Here is an 11,124-nt window from a genome sequence, read left to right as displayed (position 1 = left end):
AGCATCCAATAATGAAGCAGAATACGAAGCACTACTAGCTGGACTCCGGGTGGCCAGAGCCATCCAAGTCACACAACTATCCACCCGGAGCGACTCCCAGCTTGTGGTGAATCAGGTGAATGGAGAGTACGAGGCGAAAGATGATAGGATGGCATCATAGCTAACACGTGCTTAAGCATTGATCGAGGGTTTCGTGAAGTTCGAGATGGTTCGAGTTTCCAGGGATGAGAACGCCACCGCCGATGCCCTATCCAGGCTAGCCAATGAGGAACTCCAAAATTTGGCTAGCGCAGTCTATGTTGAGATCCTGCATGAGCCAACATATAAGGAAAAGCAGGTTAACGAAATCGAGGAGGGACCTAGCTAGATGGACCCTCTACTCAACTACCTCCAGAACGACGTCTTACCAGAAGACAAGGTTGAGACAAGGAAGATCAGGATGAGTGCTGTAAAGTACACCATCCTAGATGGGGTACTGTACAAGCGGGGGGCAACAACACCACTACTCTGGTGCCTAGGACCCAAGGGGACAGAGTACGTCCTAGTAGAAGTCCATGAGGGGATATGTGGAAGTCACATGGGGGGACGAGCCCTAGCCTACATAATCCTTCGCTAGGGACTATACTGGCCACGAATGCAAGAGGAGGCCATCCAATATGCCAAGAAGTGCGAGCAATGTTAGTTGTTCGCCCCAGTACCCCATCTACCCTCCACCAAGCTGACATCAATCCTCAACCCCATACCTTTTGCCATGTGGGGACTGGACATCTTAGGCAACTTCACCGCAGCATCGGGAAACAGAAAGTACCTGGTCGTCGTGATTGACTACTTCACCATGTGGGTCGAAGCTAAACCCTTGGCCAAGATAACAGAGACAGAGATGGAGAAGTTCATCCACGACGGCGTCATCTACAGGTTTGGGGTACCACAGATCCTCGTCTCAAACAACGGCAAACAATTCAACAATCCCAAATTCCAAGCATTCTATCACAGCTACAACATCGACTATCGGCCTGTATCGGTAGCATACCCACAAGCCAATGGTCAGGTGGAGGTCACCAACAGAATACTACTGGAAGGAGTCAAGAAAAGGATAGAGGGAGCCAAAGGAAAATGGGTTAAAAAGCTACTAAGCGTCCTGTGGGCATACCGAACTACAGTACGGACACCCACAGGAGAGAGCCCATTCCGCCTAGCATATGGCACTAAAGCATTAGCGCCAGTAGAGGTCTGCGCCATGTCCCATAGGGTTCTGTACTTCAACGAACGTACCTATATCGACGGACTACAGGCGAACCTAGACTTTATAGATGAGGTCCGTGAGAGAGCACTACTAAGGAACGTCGCCTACCAACAACGTACTTCCAGATACTATAATGCCATGGTCAAGGAAAGGCCATTCCACCATGGAGATCTAGTCCTACGGAGGTCAAGTGCATCACAGCCACAGAAGGCAGGGAAGCTGTCAGCCAACTGGGAAGGACCCTACATAGTCTCCAAGCAGATAAGTCCAAGGACCTACCTCTTGAAGACTCCGGGGGGCAAGAAGGTAGACCGTACATGGAACTCATAACACCTGAAGAAGTATTACCAATAGAAGCAAACAGCTCCATCGATAGTAGCAAAAGTAGTAGCAAGAGTGGTAGTGGTAACAGAAGCAAAGTAGCGAGACGACACATCACTGTTTCAAGGGCAATTTGAAAATTTTCATTCAAAATAAAGAGGTGTTTCAGGAATACTTGTCTTCTTCTACCACTCAATCGAATCACTGCCACTACACCAAGGCGTTACGCCACCATGGAGGCTTTATGCCTAAGGCAACATGCCACCACTGAGGCTTCATGCCTAAGGCGTCATGCCACCACTGAGGCTTCATGCCTAAGGCGTCATGCCACCACTGAGGCTTTATGCCTAAGACGTCATGCCACCATCGAGGCTTCATGCCTAAGACAACATGCCACCACTGAGGCTTCATGCCTAAGGCAACATGCCACCACTGAGGCTTCATGCCTAAGACGTCATGCCACCACTGAGGCTTCATGCCGAAGGCGTCATGCCACCACCGAGGCTTCATGCCTAAGGCGTCATGCCACCACTGAGGCTCCATGCCTAAGGCGTCATGCCACTACTGAGGCTTCATGCCTAAGGCGTCATGCCACCACTGAGGCTTCATGCCTAAGGCGTCATGCCACCACCGAGGCTTCATGCCTAAGGCGTCATACCACCACTGAGGCTCTATGTGTTAGGCCCCGCACCCGAGATCATCTTTTAATAATGTTATTTTATGCCACGTAGATGGAGCTAGCTTCTATGTTGGTGAGCTGTTCGCAATGGTGGTGAAACTGAGTTATAAGATCTTTGACCGATTCACTAGTTTGGCGGTTGAGGAACGATTTCTCAATCGGGATTGGGGGAAATTCGTGGACGAAGACTTCATGGACTACCCTCCAAGCACTAGTCCCAAGAGCGAGGAGTACCAAAGAGAGCATCCAGTATCTTGTCACATTGACACCACGAGCCCTGGTGAAGTGAATGTCGAAGTAAGAAAGCTCTTCGGGATTCCTGTTACGAGGTTGCTTAATTCCCTTAGTAACCCTTAAAAGGTGGGCCAAGCCCGGGGATTTATTGCCTTAGGTTTACCTATTTTAGGTGAGCTGGACCCTGAGCTGGACCCGGTGGTGAGTCCACACCTGCCATGTGATTTATTGTGGGAGAGGTGTCGTGGGCCGCATCACCTCCTTTTGTATTTTAGTGTGGGGTCTATAAAAATCTTAGGGACCCACTAAAGATAAATAAGGGTTTTGGAGTTGAGTGGATTAATCCCACTATCCACTCATAAGCCATAAATATCTTAGGGACCCACTAGTGATTAATTGGAGATTTTGGAATTTTATGGATTAGTCTCCACTCACTAAACCATGTGTAATCCATCTATCTAAGCCATGTGTAATCCACTCACTAAGCCATGTGTAATCCATCTATCTACTTACAAAACCACTAAGCACCCACTAACAAACCTCTAACTCTTCTAACCTAGCAAAATCGTGGAAGAGACACAAAGAGAAAGGAAAAGAGAAAGGAAGGAGAAGAAGAAGGAAAGAGGAGGAAGTGTTGAAGGTTCTAGGTTTGTGCAACCACTCTACCTAGGAGTTATTATCTTGAAGGAGGTAGGTCCTTGATCATATCTTTCTCTCTCTTCTTTAATTTCTTTTTGGGTTTGGAGATGAAGCCATTTGGGTTGGGGGTTTTGGACCTAGGGTTCCATTTGGAACCCAAGGATGCTTTTGGATTAGTATTTCCCTACTTGGAGGCTTGAAGCTAGCCTTGAGTCTATCCTCTTCCCTTTTCTGGATTTTAATTCTTGGATCTAGGGTTCTTGGTGGAGAAACCCTAGATTCGGGGTTTTGATGGAATTACCCTTTGAACCCAACAACCCTATGATAAGGGTAGGGTATTATAACGCTAGGTGGCTTATAGACTTTTTCCCTGAGTCCTTGTCAGCTGAAACCCAAGAGAAATCGGGTTCAGGAGGTTGCTTGTGGTGAAATTCGAATTCTGCAGGAGCTGGACCCTGTAGTGGACTCAGACCAGAAACCACAACCAGAGTCCACCCTTTCTCTGCCTGCAACTGGACCCTGTGGTGGACTCAGACCAGAGACCACAACTAGAGTCCACTCCTTCTCTGCTTGCAGGTGGACTCAGGCCAGGATCCACCCAAGAGTCCAGTCTTGGGTTTTAGTGTATTTTGCTCGGGGTGGACCCAGGCACTGTGCCTCCACTCAAGAGTCCACCTAAACTCTATTGTGTTATCTTTAAGCCTAGACTTCGAGACCCCTATTACCTCACCTAACTCACTTTGTTACGCTTCTCTAGGCTATATTACTCACACAGTGGAACTTACGTTACGTTGAACGGCAACAAACCTTAGTAACGGATCGTGAACAAATAAGTGAGTGGGGTTGGGATTTGACTTAATCCGTGTTCACTCGTCTGTGGGTGTGGTGGACCCAGAGCCGATGACAAAGGAACACGGATACGGGAGTCCATGTGATGACTGTGCCTATAGGCATTCTGATTCTGAGATTTACTTCTGTTTCTTTTGAGTTTTACATTATGCCTGTACATGTTATATTTTGATAATTATGTGTTGAACATTTAAAGAATCATTGGGTTACTGTATAACCTAACACTAGGCAGATGAACATTATGTAACTGTTAATTAACGCTTCCGCCGTTCTATTTTACTCTGGGAATGTAAGATATTTCTCTGTTTCCGTTTACTAGTATATTTGTGATAATTATATTAATCCTGACTATGATTCAATACACTGTAATCGAGATCTTGGCAATGTGGGGTGACACGTGTCATCCTAGTCATACCCCTTTTATTGTATTTTACTCCCTTTTGGGATGGGGGTGTGACACCATGCCTAAGGCGTCATGCCACCACTGAGGCTTAATGCCTAAGGCGTCATGCCACCATCGAGGCTTCATGCCTAAGGCGTCATGCCACCACTGAGGCTCTATAGCTAAGGCGTCATGCCACCACCGAGGCTTTATGCCTAAGGCGTCATGCCACCACTGAGGCTCTACGCCTAAGGCGTTAAGCCACCAAGGTCCGATGACCACCAAGGCGCAACACCACTACCAAAATCCCATGATTATCAAGGGTCATAGGGCATCAACGCGCAAACAACCACCAAGAGACAATGCAATCAAAGAAAAGCAACAGCGGTCACACAGAGAAGTCATAATAGTTACAACTCAAGTTCAAAAAGAAAAAAGGTCAAGACGTCTACAAGATCAGTACGGCCGTAGGGTCAAAGGACCACAGAGGGGTGGGTCACCTCCGACCCAGCAAGAGACATCATGTCCACCTCAAGAAGATGCGTAGCAGCACTCCCCTCAGGCAGGGCAGCCTCCACCTTTGACACTGGAACGCTCTCCACCACTGCTACACCAGGAAGTGCAGCAGCAAACTCAGAGAACCCCAAGACAGAGAAGTCATAATCAGGGGTCGCCTCCAGGACACAAGCGGCTAAGTCCCGGACTCCTCCCTCATAGGTAGGCTGAAGCTACGCCTGATACAGCGCCGAGAACACCAAGGATGCCTGGAACTCAGCCACAGCTCGCTCGCCTGCAAATGCCAGCTCCGCCTCATGACTCCCCCTTAACGAATGAAGCTCCTCCTCCAAGGCAAGAACCCTAGCCGAGCTCTCGGTCGCACCAGCAGAGGTTACACGAAGCTCCTCAGATACCTCCAGGAGCCTCCCGAACACCACCGCGAGCTCCCCCGACGCCCTCTGCGTGTCAGCCTCGGCCCTCTCACGGGCATCGATCTGTCCCTGGAGCTCCCTCTCCACATCACGCAAGGTGAGCTGTATCTGCACCTCGCGAGAAGCGTGACTCTCCAATCAAAGCACCGCCTCAGCAACACGGTGATGGACCTACAATCAACATGGCAAGCGATAAAACACTCTAAGCATAAGTGGAGCAGCGAACATGACGAGACAAAAAAGGGATAACTCACTGAAGCCATATCATGGTAGAGAGTCTGGGCCAGACACGCATCGCTAAGCCTCTTCAAGGCTACCCTCGCCGTAGGGAGCCTACCCCTGTCCACCCACTCCTGCTACACATCGGCTCCAGCCAAGGTCGAGCCCTCTGGCACGCCCAAGGTAATCACCAGGGACTCATTCAATGCGAGAAGATCAGTGGCAGTACCACCAAAGGAACTCACCCCTTTCCTCTTGGAGAGGGGCAATGCAGAAGACCCGAAAGGGGCGATAGATGAAGGCAGAGGCACAGAGCCCGAAACGCCATCATCATTAGGAGAAGTATGGGGAAGGAGGACACGCACACCAGAGCTCGTCACATGGGCATGTCCTAGACCACCCTTTCGCTTTGCTCCAACAGCCACAGGCGCAGAAGGACCACCAACATCGGTCACTCCAACAGATGGACCACCCTGAGAAGCGGTCTTCCTCCTCAGATTGCCACGGAGCAAACTAAAGTCCGGACGCATATCCACTACATAGACCGCCCAACCAGTCAGATGACATATATATTCAAATACAAACATGCCAATCAAGTACAAAAGACAGTGCTCTTACCAGGACTCAGCTTCCAGAGGGACAGGAAGGCCTCCGAGTCCAACTCTTGGACGTGGAACGGATCGCTACCCAAGCACAGCTTGAGGGAGTCACCCTCAAAATCACTCAGCTCAGGCTCCTGATTGACCCTCTTGAGGTCAATGACTTCCCTAACAATCCGTAGTGGGCATCGGGGGACCATGGCAAAAAAGAAGCGATCCCTCCAATACTTCACGTTGCTAGTGATCCCCGTGGGAAGCTCCACAGAGGCATAGGGTCCCCTGAGCACGCGGCGAGCAAAATGATAACATCCATGATTCCCTTTCTTCAACAGATAAAAGTGGGAGAACAGGGAAATAGTAGCGGCACGCCTCAGGCAGGCGAAAAAGACATAGAAACCCAAGATTACCCTCCAAGAATTGGGCAACACCTGCCCAGGGGTGAGGTGCCAATGCTCTAACACCAACTCGATAAAGCGAGGGATAGGAAGGAGAAGGCCCTGGAGAAAAAATGAACGATAGAGACAGATCTCATCCGCACTGTGAGAGAAGGCATACTCGCCAAGTCCAGGAGTACGCAACATGACCTCAGCGGCAATATGGAACTCCTCACGGAGGGAGACCAAGTCAGAAGGTGACAAGATGCTAGCAACATGGCCCAACCTATCAGCAGGACCGGCAACTGAGGACGCCGCCCCAGAGGGCCTACGATCCCTACTGGGACCAGAGACACTAAAAGGTCCCACACCTCCATCAATAGCACTAGGGGAGGGTATAGAGGATGGAGTACCCATAGAAGAAGGCGATCCTGGGGAACACTCCTCTGAAGATCCAACCCCGACTGAAGTAGGGCCAAGGTCACTCGGAAACGACATGAACGACAAGAGAGGAATGGACTACTTACTCGAGAAAGCGATCTCCCAGACGAGAAGCTAGCAAGAAAAATGAAATGAAGGTCACCTACAAAGTATGAACAGCAGATCCATCATAGACAAAAAGAAGAAAAGTGAAGAAACATGACGGTCCATCACACCCACGCCATGGCCACCATAGGCGCAGCCTCACACCCGCAGGTGGTGGCCACCCAGGCGCGGCCTCACGGCAGCACGGCGACCAAGCGGCCTCATGCCCGTAGGCTCGGCCACCCCAAGCATGGCCCCATGCCCATAGGCACGGCCACCCAGGTGCGGCCTCACGCCCCACAGGTACGGTGACCCAGACTCGGCCTCACACCCCACAGGCTTAGCCTCGGTGCCCGCAGGCATGACCTCGCGCCCTCAAGCTCGATCTTGCTTCCGCAGGCCCGGCCACCCTAGGTGTAGCCACACCCGTAGGCGCGGCCACACTCGTAGGCGCGGCCTCACCTAGGCGCAGCCTTGCATAAAAAAAAAAAGAAAAAGAAAAAGAAAGAGGAAGGGGTCAAACTTACCTCAGGGGGAAGGTGATGGCACGAGGAGGCAGCCACACGACGCGGCCACACCACTAGCAGGATCAAGTGACAGAGACCACCAGAGGCAAGGCACTCAAGCCAAGCACCACTCAAGCCCTCCAAGCAAACAATGCACCAAGTGAGCACAAAGCAAACACAAGGACCCAAAATCAAGCAAAGTGGATACTAGTCTAGGTGACCCAAAGACAAGCACATGGTGGGCACCAAAAAGAGGACAAAAGACAAAAAGTGGAATGCAAAGGGGAAATTAAAGAAGAGAAAAATGGGAGACAAAAAGTAAGAAAGAGAAAGGAGAAGTGAAAGAAGAGAAAGTGAAGGAGAGGAACATATATCTACAAAAAACAAAAGAAGAAAAAGTGTAGGAGGAAATGTTTGAACCCCCAACCTCTCCTACCTCACTAATAGATTTACAGGTAAGCCCCGCAAAGAAAGTTTATTCGTAGCGAACCCCTCACTATGTAAAGGCATCTACTCTCTTGGACATCCTATCTCAAGAGAGTGGGGGGCAAATGATACATCCAAGATTCACCGAACCAATCAGCGACTGCCACATGTCACAGGACGACCCGCTCCAAAACCAAGGAGAACGAACCGGGGGTCCCACTAGGGCGCGGCCTCACCCAGGCATGGGCTGCACCCAGGCATGGTCTCACCCAGGTGCGGCCTACACCCAGGGTTGGCTTGTATCCAGGAGCAGCCTCACCCAAGCGCCGCCTCAGCCAGGCGCTGCCTACACCCAAGCGTGGCCCCACCCAGGTGCGGATTGCACCCAGGCGCGGCCTCTCACCCAGGCGGGCCTGCACCCAGGCGCGGCATCATGGATGCGGACGTGATGTACACAAACACCGGGGCCACTTGTCTATGACCCAATCGTGTCACTGCAGACTCATGTTACCACCAGGACTCTAGGCCACCACTTAGAAGTCACGTCACCCAGACGGATTTAAGCACCAATGACGTTATCACCACACGTGGGTATCTATCCAACAAGGATCTTGATACCACCAGGACACTCCCTCCCACGGGGAGATGGCCAATCAGGATAGAGCCCCGTTATCCAGGGCCTCTATCCACTCAACGGCGCAATCGCCATCAAACTGGGACTCTCCACACCGCCATACACTACTACAAAAGGCAAGGTACACAACCCCATTGAGGGACATCAAAACTCATATTAAATAATTACTATTCATCTCTTTGCTCAGGAGATCTAACTTTAGCATCGGAGAGCCCTAGGTCGGAACCACACCAGTTCTCTCTGTTGACCCCTTGGTCCACTTGTAGGTGACGGCACTCGCATGACTGCTCGACGATTTCTTGACGCAACAGATGCATTGATGCATGGAATGTTAGGGTTTGAGGGTAATAATTGGCTTAGCTGGTGAATGAAGTCTATTATCACCTATGTCACTGATTACATTTGGGGGGTAGATTCTATCTGAAGCAATATTTATTTCCTTTTCCTCATGCATGCACTACACAATATGTGCCCCCCTTAGTGCTATTGTATTATGTAGGGGAAATTTCTATCGTTGTCTAATATTTGGCCTATATTTACTTAAAACATCTTCTATTCCATAATTTCTTTTTGGGAAAGTGTTCTTTGTCTTAAAACACCTCTATGCACACGAGGGCCAATAAGATAGTACACAACACATAAGGCATCAAATGGGGTGTCATTGACACATTTCATGGGGATAGGGCAGTCATTTCACCTCCATGTGTTTGGGCATAGGGTGCAAATTCCCAGACACAGTTCTTTTTCACTTTCTTTTTTTATTCTCCCACTTTTCTTTCTCCCCTAGTAGACTAGTAGTTCAAAATCTCTAGATGTTGTATTATTATTTTTAAAAAAGTACTTTTAGAGTCAAAGTGAGTCAAAGTTTCAAAAAGTGTCTTTTGTTCATTCCCTCATTTTTACCTTTCCTCCATTTTTTTGGTTTGAATTTATTGTGCACTTTTGTGTGCAAGAGGCAATATTGAGTTCAAGAATAGTCTCACATTGGTTGTGGAAAAGTAATTTGAGTGGTATATATATATATATATATATATATACGGTTGGTTTCTTAAGGTATAAGCTTTTTAGAGAGGTAGTCACCCTTCTCTCTAGTGTGTGGGGGGTCCTTGGGGTGTTTTTAAACTACGCGAGCGCATGCCAAGCCGAGCCGTGGGTGTGGGTAAAACCTTCTTTTTCGATAGTAGAAGTTTTGCATTTGAGTTTTAATTTCCATTTTAAAAATCGGTTTGGTTCACCCATGGTTCATCTATACGATTGAACCATACATGCCTATTCGTATACGATGTACACGTATACAAATAGATACACTCCCTCCCTATACGTGAAGGAAATACGTACTGTCACACCTCCCTTGGAAGAGTTGCTCCTTGTACGTAGGTCACCTGTATTCATATGGGTATATCCCTTCATGAAAGGGTACTCTAGCACTACAAATACCATGTCTTGCCTGCCATTTTTAACGGACAACAGATTTCACTTTCTGTCTCTACAATTGTTCATTCTAGAGATAATTTTACCTTACTGTATTTTCTTATAAACAGAATGGTAGTATAGTCTTTGGAATCCTACAGTACTCATATTAGGTACTACAAACCTATACGTTTAGGAGTTGTTTCATCTTGGAGGGTCAGGTGCAAGGTCAACCCAGTTTGCAAAAGTGGAGTATCTAAAACCTTAAGGAGAGTATCTGTTAGATAAGACTCAACTCACCCTGTTCGTGCTTGTTCATGTTTGTGCTGTTCGGAGTTCTCCTCTCTGGTTCGTGTCTCGGTGCTACTAACAGGTATTTTTCTATTACCGTGTTACAGATTAGTCTTACAATCTTTGCCTTGTATAACAATAGATTACTCTTGTCCCTCCCATGGCAACTCCTTCGTAGCACCCCAAGTTCCTCTCCAACATGCTGTTCGAGAACTAGCAAACCGAGGTTGTAGGAGTAAAACTCACATTCCTCATGTTGGTGTAAGGTATAATCAAAATTTTCCAACAACTAGAAATGGAGAACAATTACCTTAAGTACCATATGCATAGTAACACCTAGGGAACTTGGCTCCTCCGCTACCAAGCAACGAAGAGAAGACTATATATAGCAAACACGTTCGCAACAATTTCCTAACAAATGCATGATGATGATCTGGGTTGCTAGACCGCTAGGGTTACGCTCAGAGTACCTCCAGTGTTCTTCCTTGGTTAATTTATTTGAGTCATTGGTTTGTTCTCCATGTTCTCTTGTGTGGATGCATCTCAAATTTTATCTCTTTCGACTATAAGCCTGTAACCATGTACTTCACCAAGCTTTTCAGAAATAAATGTGTCGTTTTAAATCAACTTTTCTCTCCATCTCATGTTAATTAACCTATTCATAATTGGGTTGCGGATCTTACATTGTTGTAGTGGCTGGCTGGCTTCTATTATTTTCTCTCTTTTTTTTTGTTTTTTTGTTTTTTTGTTTTTTTTGATAGGATGAGAACTTATTAGATTAAATTAAAATCTAATATACAGACAGCAGTTTTAGTACATCTTGCTTGATTTGCTAGCTTATGTGCTAGATACACAACAGATCTG

This window comes from Telopea speciosissima, chromosome 7 (assembly GCF_018873765.1).
Source record: "Telopea speciosissima isolate NSW1024214 ecotype Mountain lineage chromosome 7, Tspe_v1, whole genome shotgun sequence".
Taxonomy (NCBI): Eukaryota; Viridiplantae; Streptophyta; class Magnoliopsida; order Proteales; family Proteaceae; genus Telopea; species Telopea speciosissima.
Note: the sequence above shows the minus strand (reverse complement) of the source record.